Raw genomic sequence first — 15,191 nt, forward strand, 5'->3', positions numbered from 1 at the left:
TCTTCTCAAACTCTGGAACTATAGCAAAACCTATACTATTATATTGTCAGTAATGATTTATCTTTGCACCAACAGCAATTCTTGTCTCTGAGGATGCTGAGGCATAAAGTGGTGATACATAGATGTGAAGCTAGGTCACTTCTGTTTAGTTTTTAGAACTTTTAATTTGCATATTTTAAAAATTGTGCGATCCAATAGTTAATATTATTTGAACAACAAAAAATGGCATTCTTATTAAACTACTTTTAACAGCCTTCAGGACACCTTGTATTAACTTAGTTTTTACTCTAGATTCAGTGTGGTTTTATTCAGCTTCTTACTTCACCAACATGTAAGTACTTTTTTCTCCCTTGGCAACCAGACAGGTAGATGAGAGAAGCAGATGATGACTTTGTTGTCAGTAGTTCTTGATTCTAAAGGGGCAGCACAGTTATTTCAGTTTGATCCCAACTCTTTGCATCTTACAAAATTAAACAGCTAAAAGAAGTAAAATAAGAAGGCAACACCTGTGGAACGTACAGTACATATTCGCAGCTCGCAGCTCACATCTCATTATAATTCACCTGTTTGTTCTTTAGTTTGTTTCTCTTGAAGGTGGTGGATTTATCTCTTATGTTTCTGCCTTCTTCAATCTCTGCTTATTGAGTGTCTCAATCTCTGTCATGCTGGGTTTGTCAGACATGGTTGCAGAGAAAGCAGAGCCAGGAGTGCAAGACTGTGGAATCCTGTCTGAGCAGTGATTATTGCTAAGTCTTCTTTGACTTTTTTTTTTTTTGAGACAGGGTCTCACTTTGTTGCCCAGGTTTCAGTACAGTGGCGTGATCATGGCTCACTGCATCCTTGACCTCCTGGGCTCAAGTGATCCTTCTGCCTCAGCCTCTCAAGTAGCTGGGACCACAGGTGCATGCCACCATGCCCAGCTTTATTTTATATTATTATTTTATTTTATTTTATTTTATTTTGTTTTTTGTAGAGACAGGGTCTCACTCTGTTGGCTAGGCTGGAGTGCAGTGGCATGATCTTGGCTCACTGCAGCCTCAACCTCCTGGGCACAAGTGGTCCTCCTACCTCAGCCTCCTGAGTAGCTAGGATCACAAGCACATGCCACCATGGCTAGCTTTTTTTTTTTTTTTTTTTTTAAGAGACAGGGTCTCACTATGTTGCCCAGACTGTTTTCGAACTCTTGGGCTCAAGTGGTCCTACTGCTGTGGCCTCCTCAAATGTTGGAATTATAGGTGTGAGCCACTGTACCCAGCCTTCTTTGACTTTTGAGTACCTGCTGCTCAGCTGAAGAATTGGAAAGAATAGACATAAAAAATCTTAGGCAATTTAAGACAGTGAGCTGTATTTACTTGCTTATTATTAAGTACTGACTCTGTACACAGTAAGCATGTAAGTCTACTTGTATAATTATCTCAGTCTTTTTTTCTTAACAATTGCACATCTCTTCTTCCTCAACTTCATACTCAGAATTTTTACCCAAATAACACTTCTCAGCCACAAAGTCAAGGGCATGTGCTCATGTTTTCATCATGGACCATGGCTAATGGAAACACAGTTAACAGGTCTTAATGTGCAGCCTCCACAGTCCACTTGATTTGTTCCTGGTTGAATAGGCAGAAAAAAATAGAGCAAAAGTGGTAATGGAGGTACTAAATTCTAACCTCACAGGTTTTTTAAATGATTAAAAAGCCATACTCTCTGCCAAAGGTTTGTAAAGGGTCATCACTATATTTAAATAAAGTCACAGTGCAGTTGTAACACAGCTGTCTACTGAGGAAGACAGTTCTTAGTGAGAAATTGCCTCAAACCTTCATGAATGGTGGTATGGCTCCTGGCACTACCAAGAGGGAGAGTAATATTTTCCCGATTAGATTTTGGTCCATACTTCAAATTCTCTTTTCTCTGCCAGGTGCCAACCTAGATGAATATTCATCCAAGCTATTTATGCTTCTTTAATTTTCGTGAAAAGGAGAAAAAAACACATTTTCAAAGGCATTTGTATGAGACAGAGTATTTATATCCCAGCAATGAAACTGAATAACATTCCTGCCTTTGAAAGTTCTATGGCTTCCCTCCTGAGTGATTTGGCTTTCCTTCATCTTCCCTCTCCATTGTTTAAGATTGAATTTCATTCTGTTGCATTTTGCTGCCTTCATTATACAGTGCAAGTTACCTTCCCAGCCATTGCTAGCTTTGACTTTCCTTTGACTTATCTCAAGTTTTCTTGGCCGGGCACGGTGGCTCACATCTGTAATCCCAGCACTTTGGGAGGCCAATGCAGGCGGATCACGAGGTCAGGCGTTCGAGACCAGCCTGGCCAACATAGTGAAACCCAGTCTCTACTAAAAATACAAAAATTAGCTGGGCATGGTGGCACACGCCTGTAATCCCAGCTACTCGGGAGGCTGAGACAGGAGAATTTCTTGAGTCCAGGAGGCAAAGTTTGCAGTGAGCCAAGATCAGGCCACTGCACTCCAGCCTGGGCAACAGAGTGAGACTCCATCTCAAAAAAAAAAAAAAAAAAAGAAAGAAAAAGAAAGAAAGAAAAAGAAAAAGAAAAACAGCACACAGTTCAGTCCACCAAGGTGATCTGCTTTTACTTTCTTTGCTTAAAGTAGCTGCCTTCCAAACAGGATCTTGTCCATTTACTTTGGAACTGCCATTCATGAACCAAGCAGCACTTGCTTGGTTGGTCAGTTGGGAGCTGTTTATCTGGTGCTGTAGAATCCAGCAGTTTCTCAGACAGTTCCAGAGTCAGTCCTAGTGGAAAAGAAGCTCCCTGCTCAAGAGTATCCATTCTTTACATTTCCTAGGTAGCACAACCCTTTATAAACCATTTCCATCTTATTGTAGAACCCTTCTGGGCACTGCCATCCCCATTAGAATGTTTCTCTGACACGACCCAAGACAGCATGAGGGGTGTCACAGCGGTAGCTTCAATTAATGTTTCATAGCAAGACAGTAAATGCCCCTCAAGTTGAAATTCTCTGTAATCTAAAGTTTCAGTAGTCATTTCTGAGAAGTGCTCACAAGATTTTGCCATAAGCCCCAGTAAACACTCCGCAGAGGGCTATCAAATAGAGAATTTGTCCCTACAAGCGCTCTAGTATTTACTCTGCACTGTGTGGGCTATGGCAATCTTACTGGTTCCCATTAGCAGTTCAATTCATATTGCTTGAAGGCTGGATTTAGATGCCTTCTGTTTTACAAAACTAAGTAGGAGAAACATTTCCCAATAAGATACAATGTTTGTTCTCATGATACAATCAGGTAAAAGATTTGCAACCACTTCACATGAAGCACTTTCAAATGTATCAATTGACATAATACTATCAACCTTTCCATTTTTAAGTTCTAGTTTCAGGAACTTCTCTTCTCCACCCCCAAACCATTCTACACTTTTTTGTGCAAAAGGCTTTGGGTCCTCAGCCAGGGGTTGAGCCAAAGGTCCTTGATCTTTTTGTCAATCTTTATCTTGATTAATCTGCCCAACTATTGCCCCAGGCAATTTCATATCAGATTTCTCATTGTAATCTCTGCCTACTGCTTTTGAAGTCTTTCCAAATTGGGGGAAATACAGCAAACTGGCTTGGGGACCTTTAATGTTGGGGGGCCAGCAGGGGTTCCTGTTGGTTCACCCAACATTCAATAGTGTTGTATTAGGACCTTTGTTTTAACCCCATCAATTTCCATTTCATTCATTCCATTTTTTTTATAACCATCTAAAGATTTCCACCCTCTTGGGATGAATTCCATGGCTCTCCTCTTTCTTTTTCCTATGAGTTTCACCCCATCATTTTCTTTACTCACCTTATTTATTAATAACTGTTTAAAAAATTTCCACCTTCCTGGGACCAGTCATTTGACTATCCCTTTTGCCTTTCCCTATTCTTTTGTTAACTAATCGAATGTTTTTATTAACTATAAGACTCATGAGGAGAAGCTGAAACAGTAAATTTGATAAGGCTTCTGGAACTGTTGTTTGATTCTGCAGGAGTAATGTCACATAGGGTGCCCATGTAGAAGGAGCCTCCTTAGCCACAGCATTTACCATAACCTGGGTAATGAGCATATTCAGCAGGTGAGTAACCCTGTCATCATATAGCCAGTCTCACATGGCTTGCATACAAAGCATATCAGCTGGCCGGGCGCGGTGGCTCATGCCTGTAATCCCAGCACTTTGGGAGTCCGAGGCAGGTGGATCACGAGGTCAGGAGATCAAGACCATCCTGGCTAACATGGTGAAACCCCGTCTCTACTAAACATACAAAAAATTAGCCAGGCGAGGTGGCGGGCACCTGTATTCTCAGCTACGTGGGAGGCTGAGGCAGGAGAATGGCATGAACCCAGGAGGCGGAGCCTGCAGTGCGCCACTGCACTCCAGCCTGGGTGAAAGAGCGAGACTCCTTCTCAAAAAAAAAAAAAAAAAAAAAAAAAACAACAACAAAGGATATCAGCTGCTTTATCTGGGATGTTCCACTGGACATTAATAGGTGGAGTTGGATAGTCCCATTTGTCAGGGTAAACAAATCTTACAGTGGCTTTTATCCAGTCTATCAGGCTGACTGTTCCCTCAGGAATAACCTTCTGTGTATCTGGATCACATATACCCATCTGTGATTGTTCAATGGTGAGCTGTGGTTCCTGTATCAACCCAAACATGCTCTTCCCCTCTGCAGCATTTAAAACCAAAGGTACTTCCCTAAATTAGTTACTCTCATAATCCATTTTAGTAAAGGTTGCTTAGGAAGCCGATGACACTAATCTACAAAATGGAACAATTCCTTTCCACCATACCCCCTGTTTTCAGTAGTTACTTAGTTTTGCCCTTCCCTCACATTGACTACTTTCTTTGTAACCACAGGTCTCAGAGGTACTTTCTGTTGTCGCTGCATAATTCTGCCATTGGTGGGGTGGCTTTGAGGCTGGGTCCTCAGCTCAGACTGACTGAAATCTGAGCTTGATCTAGCAGGAAGGTCCAACCCAGTATTCTCTTTTGATTTCATTTTAGCTCTTATAGATAACAATAACAAAGAGATTGAATATTTCACTTTTTTCTTATTAGTTTGCATTTCCTTATGCATTCAGTGAATGAGCTCCCTGGGAGTTAGATTCATCTTTAATTCCACTGGTAACTTTTACCTTTAGTAACTGATCTCAACACAGCTGCAGCTTCATACCTTGGGTGACCACGTGGCTGCTCAGGAATCAAAGATTTGGTATCTCCCACTCTTTTATCCTTTCTCTTCCCAAACCACGTTTCCATGAGTCAAGGTCATTCCAGTAAATCCTACTTTAAACACCAATTGTGCAGGGAAAAACTCTCAAACTGTTTTCCCTCTACTATTACACCACAACAATCAACACAGAAGATTCCAATAAGCAAATGTGTGGAGGATTTTTTTACCACACACCAAGCAGCAGACACCAGCTGGGTGTCCTCCAATTAAATTGCAACACTCTCTACCTTGATATAGCTTTGAATTCCATGGGTTGAGGGCTCAGCCCCCAAAACTGCCCCCCGTACACATAAGAGTCACAAGTCTAGGCCTCTGAAACTTCTGACTGACTGGCTTCAAGTGGGGATTCTCGTGACCTTCTCTTTGCATTTGATTAATTTTCCGGAATGACTCACAGAACTCAGGGAAACATTTACTCACATTTACTGGTTATTTTAAAAGGTACTGCAAAGAACGTGTAGGATGAGGTATGGGGGAAGGGGCATGGTACTTCCATGCCCTCCCTGGGCACACCACTCTCCAAGAACCTCCACATATTCAGCTATCTGTAAGCTCCAAGCAGTGGCTCTGAATTCCATCTGCAAATTAGAATCTTTTTAGAGAACGGACAGAAAACTGATGCCTAGTCCTGCAGCAGACCAATTAAATCAGATTCTCTGGGGCTGGGGCCACTGCTCTGTAGTTTTAAAAAAGCCCCTCAGGTGACTCTAATGTGCAGCTAGAGTCCATGAATTACTACCCTAGTAAGAAGTTTACTGTGTGACAAAGGCCACCTGTTTCACAGAGTTGGATCCTGGCTTTTAGAAGCTGATATTCAATATAAATAAACAATCAAGGACCATCAGAAATTTGAGAAGGGCCTTCAACATGAAAGAGAAAAGCTAAGACAAACAACATGAAACAAACAAAACAAAATAATGGTTGATAGTACCCATAAGAGAGATTCACAGTTATTGTATTCAAACAAAAGGATATCATACAAGAAAAACATAAAATCAGATAATAAAAAGTGGCTTTTAAAAATCAATATAGGATCCTTGGCAGGGGAGGGCTAGTTCCTATCATTTACAATACGGCACATTTAAGGTACTGCAAAGAAATCTGTTGCAGAAACATAGGGGAAAAGAGGAAAAATCAGCACAGCCTTTGTCTTTTAATCTTAATATAGAAAAATCTGCATTGCCTAAAAAGATTAAACATGCAAGAACAAAATGCATCCTAGTTTTGACATTATGCCCTTCTCAAATCCACTATGTGTGAAGCTTGGTTATTCTAGGCTCCCACAGTCCATATAGTGGCCACCAGCCACATGTAGCTTTTGAGTACCTGAAATGTGGCTAGTCTAAATTGAGGTGTTCAATAAGTGTAAAATACACTCACAGGTTTGAATATTTGGTATAAGGATATGTAAAATATCCAGTGAATTTTCTATAGTGATTGAAATGACAATATTTTAGATTTATCGGGTTAAATAAAATGAATTATTAAAACTGAAAAAAAGTTATAGGAAATAGACTGAGTGCAGTGGCTCATACCTGTAATGCCAGCTACTAGGGAGGCTGAGGTGGGAGGAACACTTGGACCTAGGAGTTTGAGGCCAGCCTGGGCAGCACAGCAAAACCAGATCTCTAAAAACAACTTAATAGGAAATATTACTAAAATTAAAAGTATTCAATAAAAGAAGGAAAAGATAATGTGGAAAATATCTTCCAAAAATTATAATAAAACAATAATTTATGAAAAATATGGGAGAAAATATAGAAAGAAACAAAGAGCCAATTATGGGATTCTAATATCTGATGAAGAGAAGTTCCTGGAAAGCAGAAAAGAGAATTCAGAGGAGGGGACATTATCAAATAAAATTGTTTATATTGATTGAAATGATAATATTTTAGATATATTGAGTTAAATACAATGTATTATTTTATTTAATATAAATACAAAACAAGAAAATTCTCAGAGTTGAAAGACACAAGCTTTCAGGTTAAATGAGTCCCTGTGTCTTCAGGCCACTGGGAATAAAAATATCATCCCAGACATTTGTGATAGAAATATCATAATCTTTAAGATAAAAAGAAGTTACTCAAATTGTTAAGGGATGAACAACAAAAAACAAGGAAACAATTATACACACATAAACAGATAACTTATAAAAGGATACAAAAGCAGAATAGCATTAGACTTTTTATCATGAGCACTGAATGGTAAAAGAAAATACTATCAAAATCTTGTGGGAAAGTGATTTTCAGCCCAGCCAAATGAAGTTTAGGGCCAGCATAAATACATTTTGGTACATGTGGGTTAAAAATCATTTTCATATATTATTTCTTTGGGAGTCACCTAAGGATGTTCATCAGCAAAATGAAGTAAACCAAGGGTAAAGATGTGATACTCACTCAAGAAAAAAAAAATGGACCAACTTAGAAAATTAGTGAAAAGAGATCTCAGTTGCATTACTCTAGAAAACAGAAGTCCAGATTACAATAGAAAGATAAAGGGATTCAGGAAGTATGTTTCTGGCAGGACAGGTGAACCCTAAAATAATTTTTTGATTAGATGAAGATATTGAAAAAAAAATTGAAAGTCAGTAAACTGACTTGAAAACTATGACCATATAGTGAGACAAAGCAATGAAATGTACCCAGAATTCAACTGGATCTATCCTTGAGAGTCATGTAGTCCTATAATAGGGTGTACATAAAAAGAATGTAGGTTTCCATGAAGTTTACAAGTCTTTTCACTCAGATAAAATTTACATACCTTACAAGCCAGAGATGCAATATCCAAACAATCAACTTGAGTGGAGTTATAGATCTATTAATATATATGTCAATTAAAGAATTAGATATATAATAGAGCTACCTAACTCTTTTAATGGTATAAATACTGTTCAGTGTTTTGCATCAGTATTCCCAACTGGCACCCCAGCCAAAGTCAGATGATTTTATGTAACCTCAAGCATAAGAAGGCAGTCCCAAAAGTTCCTTGAGATAATATAATAGCTTGATAAGTGAGCTGTAAGAATATTTACCATGAATGTCTATAGCTCTGTATCTTATTGCCAGGTAAAATGTGTAGCTAAAAATAGGCTTAGTTAACTGAGAAGTTGTTTCCTAAGAAGATGAGTATAATTTAACCATGGGAACACAAATAATTAAGTATAGAATTGATTAAAAAAAAGTCTTTTTAAAATTTTATTTTATTTATTTTTTTTTCACCGATCCCACAGAAATACAATCTACCATCAGAGAATACTACAAACACCTCTATGCAAATAAACTAGAAAATCTAGAAGAAATGGATAAAAATTTTATTTTTAAACTGACAGATTAAACTGTATGTATTTATCATTGTACAACAGGGTGTTTTGAAGCACAGGCATACCTTGAAGACATTGCAGATATGGTTCCAGAGCCCCACAATAAAGCGACTACTGCAATAAAGCAAGTCACGGAGTTTTTTTTATTATTATTATTTTGCTGGGCATATAAAAGGTATGTTTACATTATATTACAGTCCATGAGGTGTGCAATAGCATTATGTCTAAAAACCAGTGTACATACCTTAATTTGAAGATACCTATTGCTAAAAAATACTAATAGTTATCTGAACCTTCAGCGAGTCATAATCTTTATCCTGGAGGAAGGTCTTGCTGATGTTGATGGCTGCTGACTGATTAGGGTGGTGGTTGCTGAAGGTTGGGGTGGCTGTGAAAATTTCTTAAAATAACAGTGAAGTTTGTCACACCCATTGACTCTTCCTTTCACAAAAGATTTCTCTGAAGTATGCAATGCTGTTTGATAGCATTTTACCCACAGTAGGCCTTTTTTTCTAAATTGGAGTCAGTCCTCTCAAACCCTGCCACTGCTTTATAACTAAGTTTATTGAGTATTCTAAATTCTTTGTTGTCATTTCAACAATATTCATAGCATCTTCACCAAAAGTGGATTCCATCTCAAGAAACCACTTTATTTGCTCCTCCATAAGAAGCAACTTGTTATCTGTTAAAGTATTATCATGATGTTGTAGCAATTTAGTCATCTCTTCAGGCTCCGCTTCTAATTCTAGTTCTGTTGGTATTTCCACATCTATAGTTACTTCCTCCACTGAAGCCTGGAACCCCTCAGTCATCTCTGAGGGTTGGAATAAACTTTTTCCAAACTCTTGTTAATGTTGATATTTTCACTTCCTCCCATGAAATACAAGTGTTCTTAATGGCATCTAGATTGGTGAATCCTTTCCAGGTTTTCAATTTACTTGCCCAGATCCATCAGAGGTATAGCTATGTATGGCAGCTACAGCCTTACAAAATGTATTTCTTAAATAATAAGACTTGAGAGTGGAAATTGATCTTGATCCACAGGCTGCAGAATGGATGTTGTGTTAGCAGGCATAAAAACAATATTCATTTCCTTGTTCATCTCCATCAGAGCTCTTGGGTGCCCAAGTGTATTCTCAATGAGCAGTAACGTTTTGAAAGGAATCTTTTTTTTCTAAACAGTAGATCTCAACAGTCAGGTTAAAATATTCAATAAACTACGCTGTAAACAGATGTGTTGCCATCCAGGCCTTGTGGTTCCATTTATAGAGCACAGGCAGAGTAGGTTTAGTATAATTGTTAAGAGCCCTAGGATTTTCAGAATGGTAAATAAGCATTGACTTCAGCTTAAAATTACCAGCTGCATTAGTCCTAAGAAGAAAGTCAGCCTGTCCTTAGAAGCTCTGGAACTAGGCATTAACTTCTACTCTCTAGCCATGAAAGTCCTAGATGGCATCTTCTTCCAGTAGAAGGCTATTCCCTCTACATTGAATATCTGTTGTTTACTCTTGCTACTGTCATAAATGATTTTAGTTAGATCTTCTGGTTAATTTGCTGCAGTTAGTACATCAGTGCTTACTGCTTCACCTTGCACTGTTATGTCATGGAGATGGCTTCTTACCTTAAACCTCATGAAACAACCTCTGCTAGCTTTAAACTCTTCTCCTGCAGCTTTCTGACCTCTCTCAACCTTCACAGAATTGGAAAGAGTTAGGACCTTGCTCTGAATTAGACTTTGGCTTAAGGGAATATTGTGGCTGGCTTGATCTTCTATCCATACCACTAAAACTTTCTCCATATCAGCAATAAGGTTGTCTTTCTCCTTTTTCTTTTTTTAAGATAGGGATTTGCTCAGTTGCCCAGGCTGCAGTGCAGTGATAGGAGCATGGCTCGCTGCAGCCTTGGCCTCCTGTGCTCAAGCAGTCCTCCTCCCTCAGCCTCCCAAGTAGCTGGGACCCACAGGTGCACACCACCATGCCTGGCTAATTTTTTTTTCTTTGGTAGGAAGGTGGAGCATATTCATTTTTATTTATTTATTTATTTATTTTTATTTATTTTTATTATTATTATACTTTAAGTTTTACGGTACATGTGCACAATGTGCAGGTTTGTTACATATGTATCCATGTGCCATGTTGGTGTGCTGCACCCATTAACTCGTCATTTAGCATTAGGTATATCTCCTAATGCTGTCCCTCCCCCCTCCTCCCACCCCACAACAGTCCCTGGAGTGTGATGTTCCCCTTCCTGTGTCCATGTGCTCTTGTTGTTCAATTCCCACCTATGAGTGAGAACATGTGGTGTTTGGTTTTTTGTCCTTGCGATAGTTTACTGAGAATGATGGTTTCCAGTTTCATCCATGACCCTACAAAGGACAGGAACTCATCATTTTTTATGGCTGCATAGTATTCCATGGTGTATATGTGCCACATTTTCTTAATCCAGTCTATCGTTGGACATTTGGGTTGGTTCCAACTCTTTGCTATTGTGAATAGTGCCGCAATAAACATACGTGTGCATGTGTCTTTATAGCAGCATGATTTATAGTCCTTTGGGTCTATACCCAGTAATGGGATGGCTGGGTCAAATGGTATTTCTAGTTCTAGATCCCTGAGGAATCGCCACACTGACTTCCACAATGGTTGAACTAGTTTACAGTCCCACCAACAGTGTAAAAGTGTTCCTATTTCTCCACAACCTCTCCAGCACCTGTTGTTTCCTGACTTTTTAATGATGGCCATTCTAACTGGTGTGAGATGGTATCTCATTGTGGTTTTGATTTGCATTTCTCTGATGGCCAGTGATGATGAGCATTTTTTCATGTGTTTTTTGGCTGCATAAATGTCTTCTTTTGAGAAGTGTCTGTTCATGTCCTTCGCCCACTTTTTGATGGGGTTGTTTGTTTTTTTCTTGTAAATTTGTTTGAGTTCATTGTAGATTCTGGATATTAGCCCTTCGTCAGATGAGTAGGTTGCAAAAATTTTCTCCCATTGTGTAGGTTGCCTGTTCACTCTGATGGTAGTTCTTTTGCTGTGCAGAAGCTTTAGTTTAATTAGATCCCATTTGTCAATTTTGGCTTTTGTTGCCATTGCTTTTGGTGTTTTAGACATGAAGTCCTTGCCCATGCCTATGTCCTGAATGGTATTGCCTAGGTTTTCTTCTAGGCTTTTTATTGTTTTAGGTCTAACATGTAAATCTTTAATTCATCTTGAATTAATTTTTGTATAAGGTGTAAGGAAGGGATCCAGTTTCAGCTTTCTACATATGGCTAGCCAGTTTTCCCAGCACCATTTATTAAATAGGGAATCCATTTCCCATTGCTTGTTTTTGTCAGGTTTGTCAAAGATCAGATAGTTGTAGATATGTGGCATCATTTCTGAGGGCTCTGTTCTGTTCCATTGATCTATGTCTCTGTCGTGGTACCAGTACCATGCTGTTTTGGTTACTGTAGCCTTGTAGTATAGTTTGAAGTCAGGTAGCATGATGCCTCCAGCTTTGTTCTTTTGGCTTAGGATTGACTTGGCGATGCGGGCTCTTTTTTGGTTCCATATGAACTTTAAAGTAGTTTTTTCCAATTCTGTGAAGAAAGTCATTGGCAGCTTGATGGGGATGGCATTGAATCTATAAATTACCTTGGGCAGTATGGCCATTTTCACGATATTGATTCTACCAATCCATGAGCATGGAATGTTCTTCCATTTGTTTGTATCCTCTTTTATTTCACTGAGCAGTGGTTTGTAGTTCTCCTTGAAGAGGTCCTTCACATCCCTTGTAAGTTGGATTCCTAGGTATTTTATTCTCTTTGAAGCAATTGTGAATGGGAGTTCACTCATGATTTGGCTCTCTGTTTGTCTGTGATTGGTGTACAAGAATGCTTGTGATTTTTGTACATTGATTTTGTATCCTGAGACTTTGCTGAAGTTGCTTATCAGCTTAAGGAGATTTTGGGCTGAGACAATGGGGTTTTCTAGATATACAATCATATCATCTGCAAACAGGGACAATTTGACTTCCTCTTTTCCGAATTGAATACCCTTTATTTCCTTCTCCTGCCTGATTGCCCTGGCCAGAACTTCCAGCACTATGTTTAATAGGAATGGTGAGAGGGGGCATCCCTGTCTTGTGCCAGTTTTCAAAGGGAATGCTTCCAGTTTGTGTCCATTCAGTATGATATTGGCTGTGGGTTTGTCATAGATAGCTCTTATTATTTTGAGATACATCCTGTCAGTACCTAATTTATTGAGAGTTTTTAGCATGAAGGGTTGTTGAATTTTGTCAAAGGCCTTTTCTGCATCTATTGAGATAATCATGTGGTTTTTGTCTTTGGCTCTGTTTATATGCTGGATTACATTTATCGATTTGCGTGCCTGGCTAATTTAAGAAAATTTTGTAGATACAGGATCTCACCATGTTGCCCAGGCTGATCTAGACCACCTGGGCTCAAGCTATCCTCCTACCCCAGCCTCCCAAAGTGTTGCATTTACAGGCATGAGCCATCATGCCCAGGCTGTTTGGCTTTCTTATCATTCATGTGTCCACTGGAATTGCACTTTTAATTTTCTTCAAGACCTTTTTCTTTGCATTCACAACTTGGCTAACTGGTATAAGAGGCCTAGCTTTTGGCCAATCTTGGCTTTGATATGCCTTCCTCACTTAATACTTAATCATTTCTAGCTTTTGACTTAAAGTGAGAAACATACAGTTCTTCCTTTAACTTGAACAGTTAAAGGCTGTTGTAGGGTTATTACTTGGCCTAATTTCAATATTTTGTGTCTCAGGGAATAGGGAAGCCCAAAGAGAATGGGTTGGTGGAGCAGTCAAAACACATACAATAATTATCGATTAAGTTCACTGTCTTACATGGGCCTGGCACATTGCACCCCAAAACAATTTCAATAGTAACATCAAAGATAACCAATCACAGATTATCATATAGATAATGACAGATTATTACTATATTGGTTACTAGGCTAACAGATATAGTAATAATTTAAAGAATCAAAATGTTGTGAAAAATTACCAAAATGCGACAGAGACGCAAAGTGAACACATGCTGTGGGGAAAATGGTGCTGATAGCCTTGATCGATGCAGGGTTACCACAAATCTTCAATTTGTAAAAAATTCAGTATCTGCAAAGCACAATAAAATGAGGACTTCCTCTCTCTCTCTCTCTCTCTCTCTCTCTATATATATATATATATATACATGGATATATATATATATATACACACACACACATATATATGTATATACACATACACACATTGTGGAATGGTGAAAACTAGCTAATTAACAAATGTATTCCCTCACATCATTACCATTTTTGTGGTGAGAACACAACATCCACTCTCGTTGTGTAAAGTGAGGTCTTAACTGAAAAGATAATTGTCTTTTGTGGGAAAGCATCAGAAAAGAATGAAGACTCAGAGCATTACTTTGTTTTTTGCATTAAGGAATTCATGCACATTTAGAGTTCTATCTGCTTGTAAGAGTGACAATGGTGGGACACTAATTTGAAATTTATAGTAGAGTAATTGAACTGTTTTTTTTTTTTTTTTAGGAGAAGAGATCTCACTCTGTCACCCAGGGCTGGAGTTCAGTGGTGCAATCATAGCTCACTGCCATCTAGAACTCTTGGGCTCAAGTGTCCTTCCTGCCTCAGCCTCCTGAATAGCTAGGACTACAGGTGCATGCCAGCATGCCCAGCCTAGACTGATTTTTTTTTCTTTTTGGTGACAGAGTCTCACTCTGTTGCCCAGGCTGGAGTGCAGTGGCATGATCTTGGCTCACTGCAACCTCCACCTGCTGGGTTCAAGCAATTCTCGTGCCTCAGCTTTCCAAGTAGCTGGGACTACAAGGGAGCACCACCATGCCTGGCTAATTTTTTTTTTTTTTTTTTTGTATTTTTAGTAGAGACAGGGCTTTGCCAAGTTGCTCAGGCTGGTCTCGAACTCCTAAGCTCAGACAATCTGCCCACCTTGGCCTAGCATTACAGGCTAGCATTACAGGCTTGAGCCACCGTGCCCGGCCTAGATTGATTTTAAAATGAAATCTTACAAGTTTATGTACAGTATTGGAATATTTAAGAAAACTCAAAATTCACCATATTTATGAACTTTATTAGATTTATTAAAATTGCTTAGTAGTTGAAAATATTTTATTTTGCAGTAAATAACTGATAATATTGCATTTACAATAAAATTGAAATATTCAAAGGTTTATGTAAATTTGTAAATGGAACAAACATTATTTAAAAGTAAGGTTAAAAGTCATTGCGTAAATATGCTAGACTTGTAAATAGAAATAAAGATTTGTAATTTAAAAGCCTAAGGAAAAATTAAGTTTATGAATTTTAACTTCAATTAGCTATAGTGTATCAATTATATACTTACTTTTAAAAATAAAATAAACCTCTGAATACACTCTTCTGTGAAAAAGAATAAATGCTCTCAAGGGCATCAGAAATCTCACATTATAAACGAAGATATTTTTCTTAAATTGAGAACAAACAATAAGGCAATGTAACTCTAGGAAAAACCTAAAAAAGAACAGAAAAAGAAATGTTATCTTAATGATTGTTCTGCATTGGAAAATATGGATATGGGTCATAAGACTATACACTTTTTTT

The sequence above is a fragment of the Symphalangus syndactylus genome, chromosome 3, assembly GCF_028878055.3.
Source record: "Symphalangus syndactylus isolate Jambi chromosome 3, NHGRI_mSymSyn1-v2.1_pri, whole genome shotgun sequence".
Taxonomy (NCBI): domain Eukaryota; kingdom Metazoa; phylum Chordata; class Mammalia; order Primates; family Hylobatidae; genus Symphalangus; species Symphalangus syndactylus.